At 40.7% G+C, this 26,245-nt stretch overlaps 1 protein-coding gene and 1 non-coding gene across 6 annotated transcripts in view; both read right to left on the bottom strand.

Moving 5' to 3' along the window:
- BICC1 (BicC family RNA binding protein 1) overlaps positions 1 to 26,245 on the bottom strand; it is a 349,763-nt gene that overhangs the window by 109,023 nt on the left and 214,495 nt on the right. The gene's annotated exons all lie outside the window — the stretch shown is intronic.
- TRNAG-CCC lies at positions 9,378 to 9,450 on the bottom strand. The gene has a single exon. It is a non-coding gene; the product is annotated as a tRNA-Gly (tRNA).

Below are 26,245 nucleotides of genomic sequence, written 5' to 3'. Positions count from 1 at the left end.
AGCTGGTGAACTAGGCTTTGTCAATCCACATCATGTTTTAGTTTTGTTTACTTTTCACTTGTGTGAACATTAAAAAAAAAAAAAAAAACTCACAAAATCCCAAACTTTTCAGTATTATGTGCCTAGCTCCTTAGAATTCAAATTTGCAGTCTCTGCCTTATCCAACTAAAGGTCTGAAAGTGCCTTAAAGTAGAAATTTTACCTTTGTAGACCCATAGTAGGTATTTTCTAAACATAGGCTGAAATGAATACATCCTTTAAAAAAAAAAAACACTCTACTCACATTATGGCTTTGGGGGATGCTCTGCAAAAGCCAAATCTTAACAAAATGTCTTAAATTACACTGAATTAAGTAAATTTTATTAAAGGTAACAGAAAATGTGGTGAACTTTTGTTTATTATGGTTTTTATATTTGCCTGTTTTCTGTGTATATTCATACTCGAGATGAGACAGACAATATCAATGAAGATTTTTAGGGAATTTCTATAGAAATAACAACAGTAGAGTTTGCAGACATAGAATACATGCTATGAACAGTTTAGAGTTTCCGCATCCAATGGAATTAATTCTCCTTAATTCTAAATGGAATTTTACAGAAAACCAGCAGCAACTCAGGAAGATGACCTTAAGAAATATTCTGTCCTTTCCGAAGCTTACATCAATTAAACATATTAGTACAGGGTACCTACCACATACTGTGGACTTGGAATACAAAGAGAAAATCAGAACAGTCATGGTCTCCACCCTTAGAACTGAGTGTTCATCAATTTTCCCAAAGAAACAATATAAAATTGATTAATGAACATAAATATAGGGGACTGTAAGAAAGTGTCTTAGAATTCTCACTTCTTTGGAAGTTATTCCTCAGAAAACAGTCCTGAATATTGAGTAGTTTCCTTGGTCAAACCGTTAGTGGGATCTCTTAGTCTAGTTCAAAGAGCTATAAAGCTTTTTTAGGGAATTTAAAAGTACTGGAGGAACTGGAAGGACTCCCATGATCATGGAGAAGGGTGGTTCTCTCGGTGTGGTTCCCAGGCCAGCAGCAGAGCTGACCTCACCTGGAACCTTGAGAGAAACGGAAATTCTCAGGCCCCACCCCAGACCCACTGAATCAGAAACTCAGGGGATGGGACAGCAATCCGTGCTTTAACAAACCCTCCAGATGATTCTGATACTCAACTTTGAGAAGCACTGAGAGTACAATCACTACATGTCACAGGAATTTTTAAAGGCCATTCAGCCAAAAAGAGATGAGAAAGTGAAAGTGTTAGGTCACTCAGTCATGTCTGACTCTTTGTCATGTCTGACTTTTTGACACCATGGACTTCAGCCACCAGGCGCCTCTGTCCATGGAGTTCTCCAGGCAAGAATACTGCAGTGGGTTGCCATTTCTTTCTCCAGGGGATCTTCCCAACCCAGGGATCAAACCCAGGTCTCTCACGTTGCAGGCAGACTTTGCACGTACTGAGCCACCTGGGAAGCCCAAAAGAGACTAAACAGGGACTAAAACATAGGTTGCCTGTTGTCTAATCAAATTTTCTTCTACCATACCAAAACATGTATATTTTATTTGCCATGTTATATCCTTATGCAATTTTGAACCATGTATAAAAAGCTCAGAGAAAGAATTATTGATCTGAAATATTTCATTCTCCGTCCCCTCCTTTTTTCTAAAAATCTAAACCTCATTGGAGATTCAAATATTTTGGAAAATTAACCAATTTATTGCTAATGACAAACAACACCATTAGTGTGCCCACAATATACATAAAAATATAGTACATACCAGGCGTTAGACGATATGTTTGTCTGTTTATTATCTGCCTGCTCTACTAGGCTGCAAGATCCACGAGGGTGTTTTGTCTTCTTTGATTACTTCTACTTCTTTTACTTTAGAACAATGCCCAGCTCCGAGGCGGCACTCAAAAAGCACTCAATTTGAATCAACAAATAAATGAACTTCAATTTGACTTGAACTATCACTTAAATTTGGGGATCTTGTTTCTCCAACTACATATTAAGTTATTAGAGACTCAGCCTTCGATGATTCTTGAACCCACATCACCTAGAAGGTATAATGTACCGTACCTGTCTAACAGTTGACACTATTTTTTCTGTAAAGGGCAAGACAGTAAACATCTTGGCTTTGCAGGGCATAACGTCTTTATTTCAACTACTCAGCTATGCCTCTTAGAGTCGGACATGACTGAAGCGACTTAGCATGCATGCATGCATTGGAGAAGGAAATGGCAACCCACTCCAGTATTCTTGCCTGGAGAATCCCAGGGACAGAGGAGCCTGGTGGGCTGCCGTCTGTAGAGTCGCACAGAGTCAGACACGACTGAAGCGACTTAGCAGCAGCAGCAGCAGCTATGCCTCTGAAGCAGGAAAGTAACCACAGACAATTTGTAAATGATGGATGTGGCTGCATCCCAATAAAACTTTATTGACATAAGCAGGCACAGGCAGGGCAGATGTGGTCTATGCCGTGTAGTTTGCTGACCAAAGCAACAGAGCTAACAACTATTATTACTGTTATATTTTAAAGACTAAGTTAACAGATACAAATAAAAGGCTAAGCAGCTCTCTAATACCTATTTTTAAAAAGAGCACATTAATGCTTATTACTTAAAATCTATATCCTCTTAAGAAAATTAGGATAAGTTGTAGAGACTTACGTCAATTATTTATTTACTTAGAGGCCAGTTAACATAAAGTTCATTCCAGTATCTTTTAACATTTTTAAAACAGAGGTATAACCAAGATGGACATTAAAGAAAGCCTGCTTCCTTCACTTCACTGACCTTGTAAGTTTCAGGGCCAAGAAGTAGGAAAATGAGCATTACTTTATTAAATACAATTTACTCTGGCACCCCAAATCTATAAGGTTAATCTTCTCCACAGCATCCCAAAAGGCTTTAATAAGAAATATATCACTTTGTATTTCTCTTTAAAAAAATAAAGCGTGCTTCCTTTGTAATTACAGCCAAAGGAAGACAGACCTGGCCCACCAGCCATACTGTGTGGTCCTGCAAACCTCAGCAGCTGACATGAGCAAGGATAAATCACTTGGTTCTGTTGCTGGGGAAAATGTCCTTTGGACATGGAGGGAAAGGAGAGAGCCAAGAGCTGAAAGTCACCCTCTGAAGCATTATTGTGTTGCCAGAATCATGGCTATTGTTATTGGCATTCACTTTTCGAAGAGAGAATGAATTATTTCGCTGTTGTTGACATATCAGCTGGCTTTTTTTCTTTGGTGACTTCTGCGAACACACTTTCCCCTCCACCCCCTTTTTATGAAATAGAATCACTGAGTGTGCTGGGCAGTGTACACTGTACTAGAAAACAATGGCTTAATATATTCCTGGCCTGGTTTAAGAAAGGAAAAGAACCCCTCTCTCTCCCATCCCTCCCCTGCAAACTGAGTTATATCAATAATCAAAGAGAACCAGACTGACATAGAAACACAGGTACAAACAATGTCTCCTCCGGTTTCTGGGGCTATAGAAATGGGAACTTACCCACTCATCCATCTTTCCCTCTTTCCACTAATCCTACCTCCAAGTTTTAATCAAGGAAGAAGACAGGATTGGGATTGACATAGACACACTATTGTTACTATGTATAAAATTAATAACTAATGGGAACCCACTGTGTAGCACAGGGAACTCTACTCCATGCTCTGCGGTGACCTAAACGGGAAGCAAATCCAAAAAAAAAGAGCGGATAGGTGTATACACATAGCTTATTCACTTTCCTGTACAGCAGACACTAACACCACACTATAAAGCAACTATACTCCAATAAAAATTTTAAAGAGGAAGAAGGTAGATGCTTTTCTTACCCTGTCCTCTTTGGCAGGCAGATCTCTAGGGATGACTTTGTTATCTAAAAGATTTGAGCTGTTTTAGTTCTCAAAATGCTGACAGGGTTCATAAAATAATTTTTATGAAAACATTTATAAACTGTGAGCCACCTCACAAATGTTGATCCATTTTATTTCATTGTTTTGAGTCTCTGCCCACTCTAAATCATAATATTTGATGTAATTAGGTCACATTTTATGGATATAAGCAAAAAAAGAATAAGTTTCAGTAGTAAAACAACCTCTCGTGGATGAATGAATTAAATGCTGCCTTCTTCACTGCTGTCAGGAAACCTTTCAGAGGCACTAACCAAAGGGGAAGGTCGATTCGAATAGTTATAAACACAGGACAAAGGAATTAGCTCTAGTCCATGTAGATGCAAAAAAGACAGCATCGTCACATAATCCTTCCCACTTTTCTCTCTTTCTTTGGTCCCTCTCTTCTGCCTGGGGTAACATACCTGCCCCAAAATAGAAAAGAATTGTGGAAAAACATAAACATCTACTCAAACACTAGGATATCATGAGGTGAAAAGGGAAAGAATTATCATCCACTCCATACTAGAGGTTTCCTTCCATCTCCTAACTCCCTGGATCCTGTGAAGACATTAGGTTACATGGCAAAGGAGACTTAAGGCTGCAGATGGAATCAAGGTTGTTATTCGCCGGATTTTACAAACAGGGAGATCAGGACTTCCCTAGTGGTCCAGTGGCTACAACTCTGCACTTCCAGTGCAGGGGGCCCGGGTTTGGACCCTGGTCAGGGAAGTAGATCTTACATGCTGCAACTGAGAGTTCACATTCTGCAACTAAAGATCTCACAGGCCATAATTAAGACCCGGAGCAGCTAATTAAATAAATAATAAAAATACTTTTGTAAATAAGGAGATTATCTTGGATTATCTAAATGGGCTCAATATAACCACAGGTCCTTTAGAGGGAAGCAGATGGGGACAGTCAGAGGGAGATGTTGACTACAGGGGAAAAAAAGGCTTTAAGGGTGGACGAGTGGGGTTATAAGTCAAGAAATATAGGTGGCCTTTTGGAACCAGAAAAGGCAAGAAAATGAATTCTCCTCTAAAGACTCCACTAGGGAATGCAGTTCTGCCAACACCATGATTTTAGCCCAGTGAGGCCCATGAGGGAAATGTGACCTATAAAACCATAAGATGACAAAATTTGTGTTGTTTTAAGCCACTTGGTTTGTGGTGACATGATACAGCAGCAATAGAAAACTAACACATTAGACAATTATGATATAGCAATTCTTTTTTTTTTTTTTTTTTTTGGCCACATATTGGGGCATATGGGATCTTAGTTCCCCAACCAGGGATCGAATTCGCATCCCCTGCAGAAGAAGGGCGGAATCTTAACCAGTGGACCACCAGGGATGTCCCTAATATATCAATTCTTACATAATTGTATGAATCAGGTACCATCATTGTTCCCATTTCACAGAGGAAGATGCTAAGACAAGAGAAGTTAATGACCTTCCCGGGGTCACAGAGCAGGGACAGAATTCCAGCCCAGGTAAGCAGGCTCTAGCAACCACACTGCCAGCCAATAGTTAATGCTGTGAAAGATACGAGGGTGCAGGGAACACCTCATGGACAAGCACATCCTGTGGCTAAAATGTAAAGTTTTATGATGAAGAGTCACTGGAAGACTAGAGTTATCAATGTGGTCATCCAAGGAAGTGAAGTGCGTTGTTACAATAATCAGGAACGTGGATATATTAGAATAGGTCATAACAGGAGACAAGAGAAAATCTAATTTAAGGCCTGACTGAATCTGTGGAAAGAGACCAAACAAGAACACCCTTATAAGATCTCTCAAGATGAGTCCAGCTTTCTCATTTCTTCCAGACCACCCATCCCCTCCATCTGCTGTAATTAACTTCCTTCCCATGGTTCGGTTCTTAGGAAGTTACCCCTGTTCCCCTTCAAGGGTCCTCCAGCTCCCAGTGTCTTTGCCATGACTCCCTACATCCTTATCCTGAACTGTGGTCCAGAAGGGGACACTGTAATGAGCACCAGGCAGAAACATCTGGATTTGACGAAGCAGGCCATAGCGAACAGTTTCTTACCCGAGATAAAGATATAGATGCGAACTAAAGATTTCATTGCTTTCCCCACAATGGTCAATAAATAAAATAGAATGTTTAACAATAAACAAATACAGGAAAAATAACTGTCACTTTTAGAAAAAAAGTGATCCTTTTAAAATTCAAGTGATACTGGTAAATGAATAAACAACTTATTCCTAAAAATGGCACTTCATTCATTATACCTGAGTAACAGTTTAAAACCCTTCACAAAGCTTCAAAAAGCACACAATGGCTACTGATATAAACATTAAAACTAGTATTCAATTACATCTTTTAATAAATATATAGCCTCATCAGTTATTAACTTGAAAATGAAATTTATCTTTGGCAGAAAAATTAGTGGGAGAAGGTATATGCCAGAACACTGAGAGACTATTTATTACACTATAAAATCACCATTATTAAAACATTCATTTTCTATGCTTAAGAAATTTAAAATTTTCAATCATAAAACAGTATTTTTCCCAACTGACAACTGAAATAATATTTACTTGTTTTTAAGTGGACAAAATACAAATTTAACATCATTCAATTTTTTAACAGATTGCTTATAATTGTAATTTTATTAAGCTCTTAACAAAAAAGATTTTGAAATATTTGCCCATATAACACCTTGAACTAGCTAAATTCTCCTGCCTTAGTTTATTAGGCAGCATTGAAAATCGAAGGCATTTTTGTGGTATGAATATTTTATAGCAAAGATGATACTCAGTACCTGCATGGAGTTTTGTTGTCATGGGGACCATCTAGGAGAAACCATTTAAATGCCAGAATTTCAAACCCCTTGGAACACTGCCTTCAGGTCTGGCTTCACTTACAACTTGGAAATCAAAACTGTAGCGACCATTTTTTTTTTAATGTACAATCCATCTGCTTTTAAAAAAAAAAAAAAAAAGTCCTGACTTCACTCTTTGAAAAGTCTTAAATTTCCTTTCTATGAAAAATTCTGATGCTAGAGCATACCAAGTGGGGGGATACTGCTGCCTAGCAAGTCGTCATGGCAACTAAAGTACACACACACACACACACACACACACACACACACACACATCGTGAGCCTGCACTAAAGCTAACATGATAAGACCACAGCTAAGAAGTTTGGCATGTAATTTCACTGATGAGGTCTCCTTTTTTATTTCTGTTGGTATTTTAAAAGAAATCCATCTAACTTCATCTTTTCCTTAAAGCTCACCCACAAATCACCATCAAAATAACAGATAATTTTGCCCAAAATCAAAAGGCATCAGAGAAATGAAAATGCAAGTGGGGAAAAGGGGAGAGGCCTTGATTTCCAGTTAGTTGGAAGCCTGTGTGCGCCATGATATCAGCTGGCCTGATAGTCAAACTCCAGCCCACAGAAGCATCATAGCCAGGCTCCTACTAAGAGACCGGGAGACTGCATTTTCCTAAGAAATCAGATATTACAAAGTCCTCCTCAGCTTGATTCCAAGCAACCTTATTTGAAGCCTGTCTCTAACTACTCTATTCCATGAACTCTGCATTCCAGCCAAATCTGCCTGCTGGTCATTCCATACACATGCTGTGTGTCCTTCTGACCTTCCCTCGCTATACCCACCACCTGAACACTCTCTGAGCCTTTGTCCTACAGGGAGTAAAATGATCTATAAAACCATGACCAACACACAGAAATCCCTTACATTTATATACATTAATGATTAAAATTCAGAAAGTTAAGGAAACAATCCAATTCACCATTGCAACAAAAAGAATAAAATACCTAGGGATAAAACTACCTAAAGGGACAAAAGCCCTGTATGCAGAAAATTATAAAGACCCTGATGAAAGAAATCAAAGATGACACAAACAGATGGAGACATACATCATGTTCTTGGATTGGAAGAATATTGTGAAAATGATTATACTACCCAAAGTAATCTACAGATTCAATGCAATCCCTATTAAACTACCAATGCTATTTTTCAAAGAACTATAACAACAACAAAAAAAAATCACAATTTGTATGGAAATACAAAAGACCTCAAATAGCCAAAGCAATTTTGAGAAAGAAGAATGTAGCTAGATGGATCAATCTTCCTGACTTCAGACTATACTACAAAGCTACAGTCATTAAGACAGCATGACATTGGCACAAAAACAGAAATACAGAAAAATGGAACAAGCTGAAAGCCCAGAGATAAACCCATGCACCTATGGGCACTTTATCTTTACAAAGGAGGGAAGAATATACAATAGAGAAAAGACAGCCTCTTCAATAAGTAGTGCTGGGAAAACTGGAGAGCTACATGCAAAAGAATGAAACTAGAACACTTTCTAACACCATACACAAAAATAAACTCAAAATGGATTAAAGATATAAATGTAAGGCCAGAAATGATAAAGCTCTTAGAGGAAAACATAGGCAGTACACTCTGACATACATCGCAGCAAGATCCTCTTTGATCCACCTCCTACAGTAATGGGGGGGGGGGGGAATTAACAAATGGGACTTAATTAAACTTAAAAGTTTTTGCATATCAAAGGAAACAATAAACAAGATTAAAAGACAACCCTCAAAATGGGAGAAAATAACTGCAAACAAAACAACTGACAAAGGATTGATCTCCAAAATATACAGACAGCTCATGCAGCTCAATACCAGAAAAACAAACAACCCATATCAAAAAATGGGCAGAAGACCTAAAGAGACATTTCTTCAAAGAAGACATACAAGATGGTCAAAAACACATGAAAAGATGTTCAACATCACTCATTATTAGAGAAATGCAAATCACAACTACAATAAGCTATCACCTCATACCAGTAAGAATGACCATCATAAAACATCTACAAAAATGTTGGAGAGAATGTGAGACGAATTAAAAGAGTAGCATGAAAACATATACACTGTCATTGTAAAACAGATTCCCAGTGGGATTTTGCTGTGTGACGCAGGGAACTCAACCCTGTGCTCTTTGACAGCCTAGAGCGGTGGGGTGCGGTGGGAGATTCAAGAGGGAGGGGACATATGGCTGTGGCTGATTCATGTTCACGTATGGCAGAAACCAGCACAATCAGTTCAGTTCAGTTCAGTCGCTCAGTCGTGTCCGACTCTTTGCGACCCCATGAATCGCAGCACGCCAGGCCTCCCTGTCCATCACCAACTCACAGAGTCTACCCAAACTCATGTCCAGCACAATATTGTAAAGCAATTATCCTCCAATAAAAACTAAAGAAAAACCATGACCAATCCCCACCCAGCAGAAGCGCCTGTGCTTTTCAATATTTCTTTCTTTATTTGGTGGCACTGGGTACTATTTGTAGCACGCAGGATCTAAAGTCTTTGTTGGGTCATGCAGGATCTTCAGTTATGGCATGTGGGGTCTTTTTTTTTTTCTTTTCTAGTTTCGGCATCTGACCTCTTAGTTGCAGCAGGTGGGGTCTAGTTCCCTGCCCAGGGATTGAACCTAGGTCCCCTGCATTGGGAGTGCAGAATCTTAACCACTGGACCACCAGGAAAATCCCCAAAAGTGCCTTCTGAATTGATGTAACTATCTTATTTATATTGCTTATTTGATATTAACGTTTTGCCTTCCAGAGTATTCAGGGTCTACTTCACTTCTCCCTGACACTGACCACTTAGGAAGGGGGTTATATTTTGTGGTCTAATAGCTAGTTCTCCAGTTACTTGGACAACAACAATAGAAGGGACCATAGAAAATTAAGGAATATTGATAACAACCAGCACCTACTAACACCTTTAAGCAGGTCATGCAAGAGCTGTATGAGACAGAAATTAAAAAAAAAAAAAATCATACAGGTAACCTCATGGCAGAGATGAACAACTCTTGAAAACACCAGTGAGATATAATTTATTCATGTGGCGACACTCACTAGTGTCAGAAAATCCTTAAAACACTCCATAGGAGCTAGATGTACCACAATTCTCTCTAAAGATAGTGATTAAAGATGTTTTTCTCCTACATTTTTTTCCAGACACCTTTCTGACAAAATACATATACACAAAATGAAGTATGATACTTGGGCATTGCATCTAGAAAGAAAAAATTAGAAGTTTTCAAAGTGACTACCTTGGCCACTTGGGACATTAACTTCGAAACTTTTATTTAAGGCCAGAGTAACACTGAATATCCAAACTTTAATGGCTCATTTTATAACAGAAAAAGTTACAGTTCTGTCAAGTCCAAAAATATGTCTTTCATTTTTCTTGTATTACAACTGCTTACCAGACATCTCCACCAACTACTTCAAATGTAACAAGTCCAAAGCTTAAATCATGATCCATTCCATTCCCACACATACAAAATAAAAACAAAACTACTCCTTCACTCATATTTCCTGTTCCAGTTAAAAGTGCCAGTAACTGCTGTCACTCAAACCAGAAGCCACTGAGTCAGCGCTGACTTGCTTCTCAGCCTCAAATCCTAAATTCAACAATTTCAATAGGGAAACAATATCATGTAAAACAAACAGCATGGATTTAAATATCAGGACTTCTTATTAACTATAAAACCCTTGGAAAACACATTTAATCTTATTAACTCTCAGTGAGACTATGAGTCACGTAAGATTTTTTAAAAATAAATAAGTAGGTTTTGAGATAGATTTCTATTATCCTATTATTGTTCTCTTGGAATTCACAAAACATGCTATCAGATTCAAGGTGATGGGAAATTAAAAAATGACAGCAAAAACTATTTCATTTTGTTTAATTACTCTTTCCCAAACTTACTTGGCTTATTTTTAAGGAATGCACTGATATTTCTTCTTCTTAAAAAAAAAATTAGCTGTGAAATACTAATCTATTTTATGGGGTTGACTCCATGGCTGTGTGTGTGGAAACACAGCTGTCTTCTGGGGTTTCACTCTATACTGCATCCCTCTTACCTGTCCCACCAGTTCCTAGGGTGTCTGGGGGCTCCCCGGTGTGTGCCCACCCTCTCCCCACTAGCCTTTCATTTGGGTCCAGAATACTGCTCAGGGCAGTTTCTGCCCAGGGTGGGACTAAACAGGACAGGTTTTCATGTGTGTGTGTATGCACATGTGTGTGTGCATGTGCACACACACGTGCCCATGACTAAAGTATAATATAGCTAATCATTTCATGTGTGTGCGTGCACGCACATGCGTGTGTGCATGAAAGTGACTGAAGTATAATACAGCCAATCACTTCTGTACAACAACATAACTCAGTTACATATAGACATTCTTTTTTCATCCTCTTTTCCATTATGGTTTCTCACAGGAGACTGGATATAGTTCCCCACCATACAGTAGGACCTTGCTGTTTATCCATCCTATCTATATATGACAGTTTGCATCTGCTAATCCCAAACTCCCAGTCCTCCCCTCCCCAGCAGCACTATTCACGACAGCTAAAACATGACAACAACCTAAAGATCCAATGACAAATAAATGGTAAAGAAGATGTGGTGCATATGCATAACGGAATACTACTCAGTCATGAAAAAGAACGGGATGAGGCCATTTGCAGCAACATAGATGCCAGTAGGATGCATTTTCTTTTAAGGAGTCAGAGGCCAGAAAAAGAAAACATTCCCTATTGTGAAAGGAACTCTATATACCTTAGAGAATAAGACTCCTGTGTCTGTGCTTTAAGAAAAAGGTTTCAATATGAGATTAAAGCTCATGTAATATCATACATATCCCATACACATTAATTAAAATTCTTTCTCCTTCTGCAAATCAATTCTATCACCTAAGTATCCACTCTTAACTTCTTTGGTTCCGACCTCTGTCACCACATCTCATCTCCCATCTAGACTATGGTCAACACCTTCCAAGATCTCAGCTATTCTCTCCCCTCCTGGGTCAACCCAGAAACCTCTCTAAAATACAGATGTGAGCAACTGCCTTTCAGGTAAAGAACACATTCCTTAGGATATACACCCTTCTGGATTTGGCCCCAATCCTCTTCCAATATCTCAACACACCATTCCCCATTGGCCTCTCTTACACAGGCCTGGAGGCAGCTTTCATATTGTCATGTCCTATGCTCCCAGCAGATTATTATTATTATTTTTTTTTTTTTTACTGTTAATGAAATACGTGTGCTTTCAGGGCTGTGCCTTTTCACGTATCACTCCCTTGGTCTCTGAAAACCACCCACACCCATCCCAATCTCCATCTGGCAAACAATTCATCCTTAAAAGCCAACCCAAATGTCACTTCTTCTATGAGGTCTTCCAGAATGAGTTAGTCACTCCTCCTGTGGACTCCCACGGCACTTTGTTCTCAACTCTGTCCTAGCGAGCTACTTATACTCAACAACAAAAGCGAAAGACATAAATAGTGATCTTAAAATTATTAATTCCTAATGAGTTTCTTCCACCAAAATCCTAGGCACTCCATACTTTTTCTTAATTATATATACATAAGATCCAAGGGAAATTCTGGGAACAAAGAGCCTTGACATAATTAAATAAATTCAGAAACCATCATATTCATCCAAATGAATCAGGCCTGATCTCATTTTGAAATACCTGCTGGTGTCTTGACAATTTTTAAATGTCAAAGGAGTTTCAGGGAACAGCCAAAAAATTTTAAGGCTCTCCTAAATTTCCAAAATATAATTTCTAAGTTGTAACAGTCTTTTCTTCATACATGTGTAAAACTTTAAGAATTCAATGGGGAAATAAACTTTCATTTCAAAATCAACTTTGAAATTGGGAAATAAAAACATATGCCACTTCCAGGCACTAGTCATAATATGGGTTTCCCAGGTGGTTCCGATGGTAAAGAATCCACCTGCAATGCAGGAGACACAGGTTTGATCCCTGGGTCAGGAAGATCCCCTGGAGAAGGGAATGGCTACCCCCTCCAGTATTCTTGCCTGGGAAATCCCACAGACAGAGGAGCCTGGAGAGCTACAGTCCATGGGGTCTCAGATAGTCAGACACAACTGAGATCGGTCCCCATAACAGTCTCTACCATTTGCTGAGGGCTTCATGCCGGCTCCTCAGGGCAGTCCCTGCAGGCTCGTGCATAGAACTCCTGCCGCTACTCCATGAAGTAAGAGTCATTATTCCAATGTTTTAGATAAGGAAGTTGGTCAAAAAGATGAAGGGAACCCACCTAGATATTATCCAGTGAAGACTCAAACCCAGACTCTATGACTCCCTGGCACATGCACACATTCTATAAGCTATGATACAGAACCTAAAGTTGTGTCAACTGGGTAACTTCTCTGTGAGGAAATAACCATGGACTTGCTCACTTCAAAGGGGCACCCTTCTGTAATCAGGGGGCTTTCATCTAAGACATATACTGATGGCCAGACAGCTAGATGAAGTTATCAAAAGTATTTTTATGGCCTCATAATGTGAGCAACTTTAAAATTTCCTTAGAAAATTATATATAAATATTTTTATAATTTGACAGAACAGTAAACTCAATTTAAGAAAAATCTAGTCTAAATCAAAGGAGTTTTTTAAGCTAAAGTTTACCAAACAAACAAGAGGACAGACATCTTGCAGTTCATGTAAGAATTGCTGGAAATAAAGTCTAGAAAATATTAAACCAAGGTTTTGTAAATCCAGCTCTATTTTTATTTCTCTGATCAAATTGATATTTCTCATTTTGACTGAACATGACAAACGATTTAGACTTACAGTTCCCTCAAACTACTTGGCTCACTTCTTTTTTGTCAAGTACTGGGTGATCATAAAGAGTATTGCGAGTCTTCCATGAACACAAAACTCAAATATCATAACACAGACCTTGATTACAACTACTTTGCAAATACATATTTATCTTCACACACAGTCTTTCTTTAATTGGAATGGAGATAATTATAAAATGTGTTTGCTTATTTATACTTTCTGAAAATGCAACAATAAATGACAGACACATCCACTAGGAAGACAGCATTGTAGTCTTTCTTAAATTTTATGGATACTTAGTCATTCATAAATGTTTCAAACTGACCGATGTTTTCACCTCTGTGATGATGCACATGAATTATTTGGTACTTGATTTTTCACAAGAATAAGACCAGAAGAAAAAAGAAGATGCTACATTGGCTAAAGTAATGAATAAATCAAGTATGAATTGTAATCACAGAATTCTGCATATTATTTATGAAAGAAGAAATATTTGATAAGCAAAATAATTTTAAAAACATTTTAACACTCTCTCTCATTTTACTGAGTCAACCCCTATTTGTTAAATGCCTGGCATGTACCATATTCCACCTTCAGGGATGCAGTGAGCTGCGCCTCTTGGATAAGATAGAGTAAACAAACAATGACGAGTGAGATGAACACTATAAAGGAAGAGAAATATAGGGTGCTGTGGCTTTTGTGTAAAATAAGGCTTGAAGAGGAAACAAGCAAAGTAGGGGAAAACAGCAAACAAGTTTCCAAGTAAGAGAAGTAACATCTGAGCAGGCAGGACCCTGAGGGGCTCCTGGGCATAAAAGCCTTTCTGTGTCCCATTCCCTGAGTTCCAAAGGGAAGGCTCAAACAGTTGCTAATTGGGGAGAAGAGGGATGAAGAGACAATGGAGGAGCCCTAAGAAACAATGTGTAGCCTTGGGGCAGGGTCCTGGTTCCCCCTCAAGGGAAACACAGAACAGTATCGAGCTCTTCTGCAGAACTAAAACCCCCACCAAATGGAAGATGTTCAGAGAGAAGGTCACAGTTCAATAACCTTGAGAACCACAGATCACGGGACCGTCGGATGCCAGAAGATCTCTAGATTTAAGGACTGCATGCACCCTGTTCCTTAGTTCCTTCCCAAATGCACCTGGGTTGGGACATTCAGCTTTGAGGGCATTAACCCTCTGTGGCTCCCTTTGCCTGGCAAAGCAATAAAGCTATTCTTTTCTACTTCACCCAAAACTCTCTCCAAGGTTCAATTCGGTACCGGTGAAGACAGACCAAATTTCGGCATCAACAACAGGCAAGCAGGTCCAGAGGCTTCAGGGACAAGTCACACAGGGCTGGAGAGGAGCCCATGTGGGGAACCAAGAAGATCTCCCTGTGGGATCAAAGGACTCACACCCTCAGGCGCTGGGAGGGGTCAGCCTGCTCTGTCCCTCTGCTGAAGAAAATGCCCCTCCCTGGTCACACCTCCTTCCCGTGTCATGAAGGGACTATCCAACCCATGATCTAGAAGCCTGGCCCTCTGACCCAACCCGGGACAGTTCTGAAGGGCCTCACGACTCCAAAGCTTCCAGCGACGGCGGGGGCCTGCTGTGAGCCCTGCACAGCAGCCCCTCCTCCCTGCACACAGCCAGGCCTTCTTCTCCACCCCTCCCTGCCACATGGGTTGATCTCAAGGGCCAAGGCATTCCCTGACAAATGTCTCTTACAGGAAACCCCCTCTCAGAGTCTGCTCTCCAACTCTGGGATCCAGTGTGAGCCAGGAAGGGAGGAGAAAATGCTCACAGAATTTCTGACAGCACACTCGGGGGCCCCACCCAGAACTCAGCCTAAGGGTTTACAATAAAGGTGTGACAGGTAAGATCACTATTTACACCATCAGAGGCTAATCCTAAAGGAGGACTAGAGAATACAAAGAGGGAACATCAGGGGGAAAAAAGTCACCCACTAGGCATTTCTCTCCAGACCTTGAGGCCAAGTGATCTGATCATCAGCGTAGATGTACTCAAAGCCTTTTATGGAAAGGAAATTATCTTGAAATTCTGATACAATAGGACTAAACTCCAGTTTGTGTACTGTTGGTCATCCAACCCTTATACAGGGATTGTGAGGCTCAAAGGCTTTAGGTTAGAAATACTAGAGCATTCATTAAAAAATTCTCATATGGAATCACCTAACAATAAAAGAAAAAAATCCCATTCCCTATATCATAACAGCTATTTTCTAGTAGAAAAATTAACAAAAAGAAAAATCCTTGTTAAATAAGACTTTGCAATTTTAATATTTCAGGTAGTATAAAAGTCACATCAAAGGCAATTTATTGAAAATATCTCCGAGTTGCCACCTTTTGGTATTTTTGTATGTAACACCTCTGGTGACTGTTTTTTTGGTTTACAAGTTACATAAAAGGTGGTAGCAAATAAGCCATAATTCTGCCAAAGATAAGTCATTTGATGTGATGCATACAAGCCCATTTTAAATAGAGTCTTTTATCTAGATATAGCCTATCAAGAAGAAGCAACTTTTAAATTGTACTTATTGGATACAGCCACCGTCTGAAAAATCAAACCTGATCAAGTGTAGGAATAGATTAGCATGCAGCAGAAGTGGTTGGAGTACTGTAGTCCAGGGGAAAGCGGACGGCAGCTGACTGGGTGTGAGAGAAGAAACTGGAGTTGGGAGTGGACAGACTGATCTATGGTGGTGGCCACTGGGGGCAGGGGTCGCTGTTTTGACCTCCCTTTCAGAAAGTACTGGCCTTCACTGGTAGCCCAGATGCTAAAGAATCTGCCTGCAATGCCGGAGACCTGGGTTCGATCCCTGGGTCGGGAAGATCCCCTGGAGAAGGGAATGGCTACCCACTCCAGTACTCTTGCCTGGGAAATCCCATGAACAGAGGAGCCTGGTGGGCTACAGTCCGAGGGGGCACAAGGAGTTGGGACTTCACTGAGCAACTAAACGACAACAACAAGGGGCTGCTGGGCAAGAGTGTGGCCTGGGCTGAAAGGCTGAAGTGAATCCTAAGGCCCTGCAGCTGGAGGCAGTCAGCTGACCACCCAGCTGCCACGGCACCACCAGTTCTTCCTAAAGAGAAGTGTTAGTCACTCAATTGTGTCTGACTCTTTGCAACCCCATGAACTGTAGCCCACCAGGCTCCTCTCTCCGTGGGATTTCCCAGGTAAGAATACCGGAGTGGGTTGCCACTTCCTTCTCTGGGGGATCTTCCTGACCCAGGAACTGAACCCACATCTCCTGAACTGGCAGGAGGATTCTTTACCACTGAGCCACCTGGGAAGCCCTCAGCAGCCCTAGTGACAGACTAAAGCCCAGGGGCATAATGGGATCTTGTCCATTCGGCTCAAAATGCGATTTCTGTAACAGGCAACCTTTGCTCCAGAGCCACTGCTGGTTACCAACGGAGGCGTCGTCAGGTCTGCATCCCAGTCCAAGGCTCCCCTGACCCGTCTCTTTCCCCCACACGTGTCCTTTCACAGGTGTCAGAGCTAAACTGGGCCTCCATCCTGCTTCTTTCCCAGGCATTCCGACAACTGACACAGCGATGCTTAGCAGGTAGAGTCAATGATACTTTGTGTCCAATGGAATGTAGTGGGTGAGCAAGAAAGAGGGCTCAAGGATAACTCCTGGGATTCTGGCTTGAGCATCTGAAACAGGAACTCTGAAAAGGGGCCAAATTTAGGGAGTTCGCAAGCTCGCTCAGAGTCAGGCCAAGAACAAGGCACCTACAAGATATTGTTTTTCATCCAGACACCTAAGGAAACAAACGAGTTTGGGACACTTGTTTAAAATTGTTTCCGTTCCCCTGCTCTGCATACCATGTAGTACACCCAGCCTTCCTCAAATACTGATTTAACACTTAGACAAAACAATTTCTTGAAGTGCCAAAAGGTCAAGTAATGCCTAGAGCCGCTGCAGACAATCTGGCAACAAATTCCCTTGAAAAAGGAATTTTTCCTATGAAAGATGGATCATTTGCCTCTTCACTGAGAATTTTAAAATTCATTTTTCACACTTGTTTAAAATTCACAATTCCGATCACAGACTGGAATTCTGTGATTTCTTTCCAGGTGTACAATACTCATTAATACTCTTGAATGTTTCACTTCATTATGAAATTCAGTAAAGTGACTAGTGTGGTATGTGGGCTTTAGACTCTAAAAGATACAGCTAGATAGTTTACCAAAAGTACCACAAGTGTTCTTCTCTCCATCATAAATGGGGGTAGGGGGTTAATCCCTGCCTAGCAGGGAGGCTGTGATCTAGAACAAGGTCTGAGACATAGGAGGCACTTGTAAAAAGTATATTTTGTTATTCTATGTCCTATCTTAGTGAACACATCTGTTAAGCACAAGTAACACTAACACCTTCATTACACAGACACACACACATGGAAGGTTTTGGGAAAACATCCTAGAAGGAAGGCTCTGTGCCCTGTGAAACGTGGATGGCCCCACAGGTTTGAACAGCGCATGGCATGTCCCTACTGAAGGTGCCTCCCCTTACGCGGCAACTAATATAGAGAGAGTGAGTGTTTCCAGTAACACTAGGAGCAGCAAGGAGAAAATACCCCTGCCAATGGCATCCAAACAGGAGACCACATGTTCCAAGTAGACCCCGCTGCAAGCAGAAATTTCAAGACAGTCATACAGAGGACACAGTCTATCACACCACAGACAATGTATGTTTAGAAAAAAATGGTTTTCTTTTTCAGAGCATAAAAGAAATTTAAAAAGCAATTTGCTTCAGCTTAAGAATGAATGTACTACATCCTCATACAGTTTTTTCCCCATCTTTCTCCATCAGAAAGGCCACTGTGATTTACTTCCTGGAGAACTAGAACCTGTAGTAAGGGAATGAAAATTCATTCCATAAGATCTGCTTGACTGACAGTTACAGAAACCAAATCTACTTGCAAATGTGGAAATACACACAGCTGACTGCTTTCATCCCCCAGCTCTGCATACCATGTAGTACACTCAGCCTTCCTCAAATACTGATTTAATACTTAGACAAAGAAAACAATTTCTTGAAGTGCCAAAAGGTCAAGTAATGCCTAGAGCCACTGCAGACAACTTGGCAACAAGTTCCCTTGAAAAAGGAGTTTTTCCTATGAAAGATGGACCATTCATTCGCCTCTTCACTGAGAATTTTAAAATTCACTTTTCTCAGCTAATATAAAGTTACCACCAATTTCCTGAAAATCCAAACACAATTTTGAAACCCCAAAATTATGATGACAAAGAAATATTTCCAGTGTGCTTCAGCATCCAGCTAAAAGAAGAAAAATGTTCAGGAATTCCCAAATCATATTGTTCCTCTTCATCCAGCTCCTACATCCAGTGGGCAGAAGCGAAGTATTTATTGAGTCCATATGGATGCTTGGAAATGTTAGCAACTGTATTTAAAACAAAAATAAATTCAACTATGTCAGCATTTCAGGAATTTATAGCCAAAAACCACAGTCAATACATGCCAAAAATCTCATGCTAACCATTTTAAGCATTTTCAAACTTCTCCAGAATGAATATTTTTTATCATAAAGATCACATGCTCTGAGCAGAGTTTAATTAAACATGTGCACCTGGATGGATATACTGACCGGAAGTCCTTGTCAAGCTTACAAGTCACTGAGAGGGCATGTTTGCTCTCCAACAGGTGCAGATGACCAGAAGCAGGCTGGCAGGTAAATAATTAAATATAGCCTAGGCTACATGTTAGAATTGTCCTCATTTTTGTCCAGAGCCGTGTGAAGTTACAGACCACACTTTTCCCATGGGTGGAAGTGCACTTTTTACAATCTAAGGTAGACATCACTAAATCCTCTAAAAGGCAGCCACGACTTGTGCTCCCATTTTGCAGATGAGGAATCTAGAGGTTTACCGGGGCTTCCCAGGTGGCTCAGTGGTAAAGAATTTGCCCGCCAATGCAGGACACATAAGAGACACAGGTTTGAAGCCCTGGGTCAGGAAGATGCCCTGGAGAAGGAAATCGCAACCCACTCCAGTATCCTTGCCTGGAGAATCCCCATGGACAGAGGAGCCTAGAGGGCCACAGTCCATGGGGTTGCAAAACAGTCAGACATGGCTGAGTGAACATGCGCACACACACACAATCTAGAGGTTTAAGGGGGCCCGCTGCCTGTGTTTCATAACTAGAAAGCCGCTGAGCTAGTCTTCCAACATAGGGAGTTCTCAGTCAAGACACCACACTTCTAACCACTGCCCTGCACTAGAGTAGAGATCTTTACAGCATAGAAGAAAGTCCTTCCAAGATAACCAAGGCCAATCCCACACGCATTCACCCAGCTAGGCTATCTGATCATGCAGTGGCTTCAGTCAACAAGCCATGCGACTTCCTCAGCTTCAGCTGAATCTGGGAAGGCAGGGAAGCAGGTCTGATTATGTTGGCGACTTGAGAATGTCTAGGGTACTGAGGCTATTTGGGGTGAGACATGGTTCCTACCAACACCACCACCATAAACATCAATCGCCACCAAACTTTCTTTGGACCTTTTTAACCCAGCATGATCTCTGAGCATGTATCTAAGTATACCAGAGTAAGGAAGCAGGGAAGAGAAGAGGAACCATTGACTATTCATTAGAATTGCACTAGCAGCAAAAGGAGGGGGTAAGTTCATATATTCATACATCAACCCATTGACCAAGACATCAGCCATTCATTCCCTCTTATTTATTCACTCACAGATACACACACACAGTTTTGAACACCTACTGTGCACAAGGTACTACTCAAGGGCTGGTAACTTTCACAAAGTGCCATTCTCAGTGATTCATAAAAATTAGAAGAATTACAGGTGTTCACAGAGTTATGCTTATTTTAGTCACATCATGATTGTCTACCTAATCTCGCTATACATGAACAGTTTATTACTTTATTAAAAGGCTGTTAACAGATATTACTCAGGTGTACTGCTAAGTGAATAATTAAATTCAGTTTCTAAGAGATTACACCTTCAATAGGGCTTCCCTGGTGGCTCAGCGTTAAAGAATCCACCTGCCAGTGCAGGACACAATAGTTCAACCCCTGGGTCAGGAAGATCCCCTGAGTGAAAGAAATGGCAACCCACTCCAGTGTTCCTGCCTGGGAAATGCCATGGACAGAGGAGCCTGGCTGACTAGAGTCCATGGGATCAAAAGAGTCAGACACAACCTAGCGACTAAACCACTCACCACCATATTTGCAATACAAAAGAGATCTACTATTTAATAAAACTTTGCTATGAATCCTTTTGCAATTGTAAAGTATGAAAACCATTTTTTTAACTATCTGGCTAGAGACATTGGACACTTAAGGTTTCTCAAGGAGAAATAAATACATAAAATATGACCAGAATCAGCATTCTAACCAGGTATATCTTATTACTGTCCCATGCAAAATTTCATTTTCTCTCAATAAAATTCATTTGGACTTTGTAATGAGAAGAGCAACAATAAATTCTATCATCTTTTAAAGGCAAACATTAACATTAGTGAGATAAAGTTATAAAGTTCTGCAAGGTTAACATTTCTGCTTACTTTTTAATTGACTGCTTACATTTCTCAGTCAACTCCTTCACAAATTCTCAGTCTCGCACCCACACACATACACTTTTCCTCCTGGACTCTGAATCCTGCCAAGTTCCAGGAGGAAAAAGTTTCCTTTTATATAATGGCAGTCTACAGATCTGATTTTCCCTGGGGTAAACTTGTTCTTTTGTACACTGATTAAAAGATATTTACCATCAATTGAGTTATTCAACCTTAAGAAACAACTGCAAAACATTCCATGGTAATAGGTGCATATTTTTAAGATGATGACAAAAAAAAAGTAGGAGATTATTAGCTGTTCCAGAAGAAAAGGCTATCAGTTAATTTCTTTTGTGTAAGAAATAGACACAGGACAGATAGTGGCTGTACAGTCATCTCCAATCTATGCTTATGATACGTAATAAAAACATTATCTTTCAAAATCGGATATATTTAACTATTAAAATGGTCAAAAATATACATGTACTCAGTTCAGTTCAGTCGCTTAGTCATGTCCAACTCTTTGCGACCCCATGGACTGCAGCACGCCAGGCCTCCCTGTCCATCACCAACTCCTGCAGTTTACTCAAACTCATGTCCATTGAGTCGGTGATGCCATCCAACCATCTCGTCCATCCTCTGTCGTCCCCTTCTCCTCGTGCCTTCAATCTTTCCCAGCATCAGGGTCTTTTTCAGTGAGTCAGTTCATCCCATCAGGTGGCCAAAGTATTACAGTTTCAGCTTCAACATCAGTCCTTCCAATGAATACTCAGGACTGAGTTCCTTTAGGATGGACTGGTTGGATCTCCTTGCAGTCCAAGGGACTCTCAAGAGTCTTCTCCAACACCACAAGCATCAATTCTTCGTTGCTCAGCTTTCTTTATAGTCCAACTCTCACATCCATACACGACTACTAGAAAAACCATAGCTTTGACTACATGGACCTTTGTTGGCAAAGTAATGTCTCTGCTTTTTAGTATGATGTCTAGGTTGGTCATAGCTTTTCTTCCAAGGAGCAAGTGTCTTTTAATTTCATGGCTGCAGTCACCATCTGCAGCCATGCAGAGAGCCATACATGTGCTATCCAAGTGCAAAAGGTCAGGCTCAGGGTTCTATACTAGAAGCTCCAAGCACTGTCAAGAAGATGATCTACCAGCTAAATGAACTGTAGGCACAAATTTCCAGTCAGGGCACCTACAAATTGCCTAACCATATCGAGTTCTCCGAGACTCTGTTTCTGCATGTAGGATGACAGGTTTAGGTTACAGAACTCATTAGAATAAGGTAATTCAGAAAACACATATACTGTAATCCAATGATTGACTTAATAAGTATTCAATAAATGATAGTTGTTGTTATTGAAACAAGTTGAAAGTAAAACTCATTGTGTATAGTAACACAGTCTTATCTGCATGAAAACTGGCATGCTTAATATCTGATCTAATTTTTACTTTTAATTCTTCCTACTCAAGGGTACAAAGGCTTAATTTTAATGGGCAGGGAAGAGTTAGTCAAATCACTGAATTTTCAGACTAATTAAAATTGCAGGGCTTCCCTGGTGGCTCAGTGGCAAAGAATCCACCTGCCAACGCAGGAGATGTGGGTTCTATCCCCGGTCCAGGAAGATCCCACATGCCATGGAGGAACTAAGCCTGTGTACCACAACTATTGAGCCTGTGCTCTAGAGCCCGGGAACTGCAGCTACTGAGCCTGTGCTCCATAGAGCCTGTGCTCTGCAACAAGAAAAGTTGCTGCAAGGAGAAGCCCGCACACTGCAACTAGAGAGGAGTCCCCACTTGCTGCAATGAGAGAAAAGCTCGTGCAGCAATAAAGACCCAACACAGCCAAAAATAAGTAAATAGATAAAATTATTTTTAAGATTATATTACACAAGGAGCAGATTCTCATTCTTTGTGGATATGAGAAAGAGGCATAAATTTTAAAATAAATTTTATAAGTGAAAACAACACTAACAATCTACATTAAAGTTAATTTTGACATCTCTAATTATAAAGGGTATTTTTAATACACTGAGTGTGCAACCATTTCCCACAAAGTGGTTAAGAAACATTAATCAAAATAATAAGGCAAGCCTTCAAGAACTTATTTCAGCAATAAAAAAAAAATCTTTCTTTTTAACTAACTCTCCCCTAAAAATATGTCTTCAGGAAACCAAGAACTTATAGGGTATCTCCTTCAGTTCAGTTCAGTTCGGTCGCTCAGTTGTGTCCAACTCTTTGCGACCCCATGAACCGCAGCACGCCAGGCCTCCCTGTCCATCACCAACTCACAGAGTCTACCCAAACTCATGTCCACCGAGTCCGTGATGTCATCCAACCATCTCATCCTCTGTCGTCCCCTTCTCCTCCTGCTCTCAATCTTTCCCAGCATCAGGATCTTTTCAAATGAGTCAGCTCTTCACATCAGGTGGCCAAAGTACTGGAGTTTCAGCTTCAACATCAGTCCCTCCAATGAACACCCAGGACTGATCTCCTTTAGGATGGACTGGTTGGATCTCCTTGCAGTCCAAAGGGCTTTCAAGAGTCTTCTCCAACACCACAGGTCAAAAGCATCAATTCTTTGGCACCCAGCCTTCTTTATAGTCCAACTCTCATATCCATACATGACCAATGGAAAAACCACAGCCTTGACTAGACAGACCTTTGTTGGCAAAGTAATGTCTCTGCTTTTGAATATGCTGTCTAGGTTGGTTATAACTTTCCTTCCAAGGAGCAAGCGTCTTTTAATTTCATGGCTGCAATCACCATCTGCAGTGATTTTGGAGCCCAGAAAAATAAAGTCAGCCACTGTATCCATTGTTTCCCCATCTATTTGCCATGAAGTGATGGGACCGGATGCCATGATCTTCGTTTTCTGAATGTTGAGCTTTAAGTCAACTTTTTCACTCTCCTCTTTCACTTTCATCAAGAGGTTCTTTAGTTCTTCTTCACTTTCTGATGACATCTGCATATCTGAGATTATTGATATTTCTCCTGGCAATCTTCATTCCAGTTTGTGTTTCTTCCAGCCCAGCATTTCTCATGATGTACTCTGCATATAAGTTAAATAAGCAGGGTGACAACATACAGCCTTGACGTACTCCTTTCCCGATTTGGAACCAGTCTGTTGTTCCATGTCCGATTCTAACTGTTGCTTCCTGACCTGCATACAAGATTCTCAAGAGGCAAGTCAGGTGGTCTGGTATTCCCATCTCTTTCAGAATTTTCCACAGTTTATTGTGATCCACACTGTCAAAGGCTTTGGCATAGTCAATAAAGCAGAAATAGATGTTTTTCTGGAACTCTCTTGCTTTTTTGATGATCCAGCAGATGTTGGCAATTTGATCTCTGGTTCCTCTGCCTTTTCGAAAACCAGCTTGAACATCTGAAGTTCATGGTTCACATATTGCTGAAGCCTGGCTTGGAGAATTTTGAGCATTACTTTACTAGCGTGTGAGATGAGTGCAATTGTGCGGTAGTTTGAGCATTCTTTGGCATTGCCTTTCTTTGGGATTGGCATGAAAACTGACCTTTTCCAGTCCTGTGGCCACTGCTGAGTTTTCAAAATCTCCTGGCATATTGAGTGCAGCACGTTCACAATGTCATCTTTTTGGATTTGAAATAGCTCAACTGGAATTCCATCACCTCCACTAGCTTTGTCCTTAGATGTTGCCAAATTTATGGTAGTAAGACTAGTAATCCAAGCTGTCTCCCAAGCCTGAGGTGGCCAGGAAGGTGCTAGGAATTAGATGAGGGCCCAGGGGACTTCCCTGGTGGTCCAGTGGCTAGGACTCCACTCTCTAAATGCAGAAGTCCAGGTTCGACTCCTGTTGGGGAAACTAGATCCCACATGCCACAACTAAAGATCCTGCATGCTGTAACTAAGACCCAGTGCAGCCAAATAAATGTATTTAAAAGAAGATGAGGGCCCACCGGTTTACAGTCTGAAAGACTTAAGAACCATGTGGATTTGTGAAAGTAAAACAAGCAAACACAGAAACAAAACCACATGCAGCTGAATTGTCTCTGCCTTCTGATATGATGTGTTCACACTATGATCAAATCCACTTCAACCTTGCTCCTCTCCTTTCTTCCAGACTGGCAGGTGAGGAAGAAGGTACCTTCTCAAGCCAGAACTGAGAGTAAATGATCCATACTTCGAAGAAGCCCAAATGGGGACCAGGGTCAAGATGAAGGCAGAGATGATCTGATGTTTTTAAACGTTTCCTGAATCACATGTGGGCAGAGCCTGGAGTTGAGGGTTGCAATAGTGTGCGGGTCTGGGAAGAAACAGAAATTCTCCAAGGAATAGAGCACATTAAGCAAAATCTCTCACTGCCTCACAGGTCTCGTCTGCCACAAACGCACACGTCTTGAATGGCTAATATTTACAAGATGAAAATCCAAAAGGAAAGGCTGTGCTCTTTGTCATCAATGTATAATAATAAAGGGCCCACGAGAGGAAATTCAGCCATAATTTAAATAAGGTAGAAATGACTAGATGAAACTCTCCCTAAAACACACCCCCATCAAATTGCTCTGGAGAACTCTGGATTCTCTCTCACTGCAAATGGGGAGGGATATGAGCAAAATTTTTTTGTATTTCAAAGGGAGTAGTGGACTTCAGCTTATACCTGCACCAGGCAGGGATCCAAGTTCAAATAAGATTCTGGTTAGTAAAGGGAGAGAGACAGCCAGCCAGACAACAAGATCCTTAGAGATTCTTAAATGCCTTCATCTCCTGAACTTACTTCTCAGTAAGGGAGGCCAGATCTCATGATGAGTAACTGGAGGTACAAGAATCAAACCTAAAGGTGTACTGTCTGCCTCGTCAGGACAGAGAAGCCAGAGTTTTGGGCAGACAAGCTCCAGAGACAGCCAGTCTTTAAGCAAAAGCCTTCACATCCTGCAAATCACCAGCATACTCTACTACTACAGCAATTCAGGAGATGCTGGAAAGGTAAAGAGGGTTGAGTATAAATGGCCACTCAGTCCAAGGCCCCAAATAGAAGGAATGGCTTGGAGGGTGGAGAACATTCCCTGTGACTCCAAGGAATCCTGTGTGTAGCTCTGGGTTGGCACAGATTTTTGATGTTCTGTTAACTGAAAGGTGACCTACCTTATCA

Source organism: Bubalus bubalis, chromosome 4 (genome assembly GCF_019923935.1).
Source record: "Bubalus bubalis isolate 160015118507 breed Murrah chromosome 4, NDDB_SH_1, whole genome shotgun sequence".
Classification (NCBI taxonomy): domain Eukaryota; kingdom Metazoa; phylum Chordata; class Mammalia; order Artiodactyla; family Bovidae; genus Bubalus; species Bubalus bubalis.
This window is presented reverse-complemented; position numbering and strand designations above follow the sequence as displayed.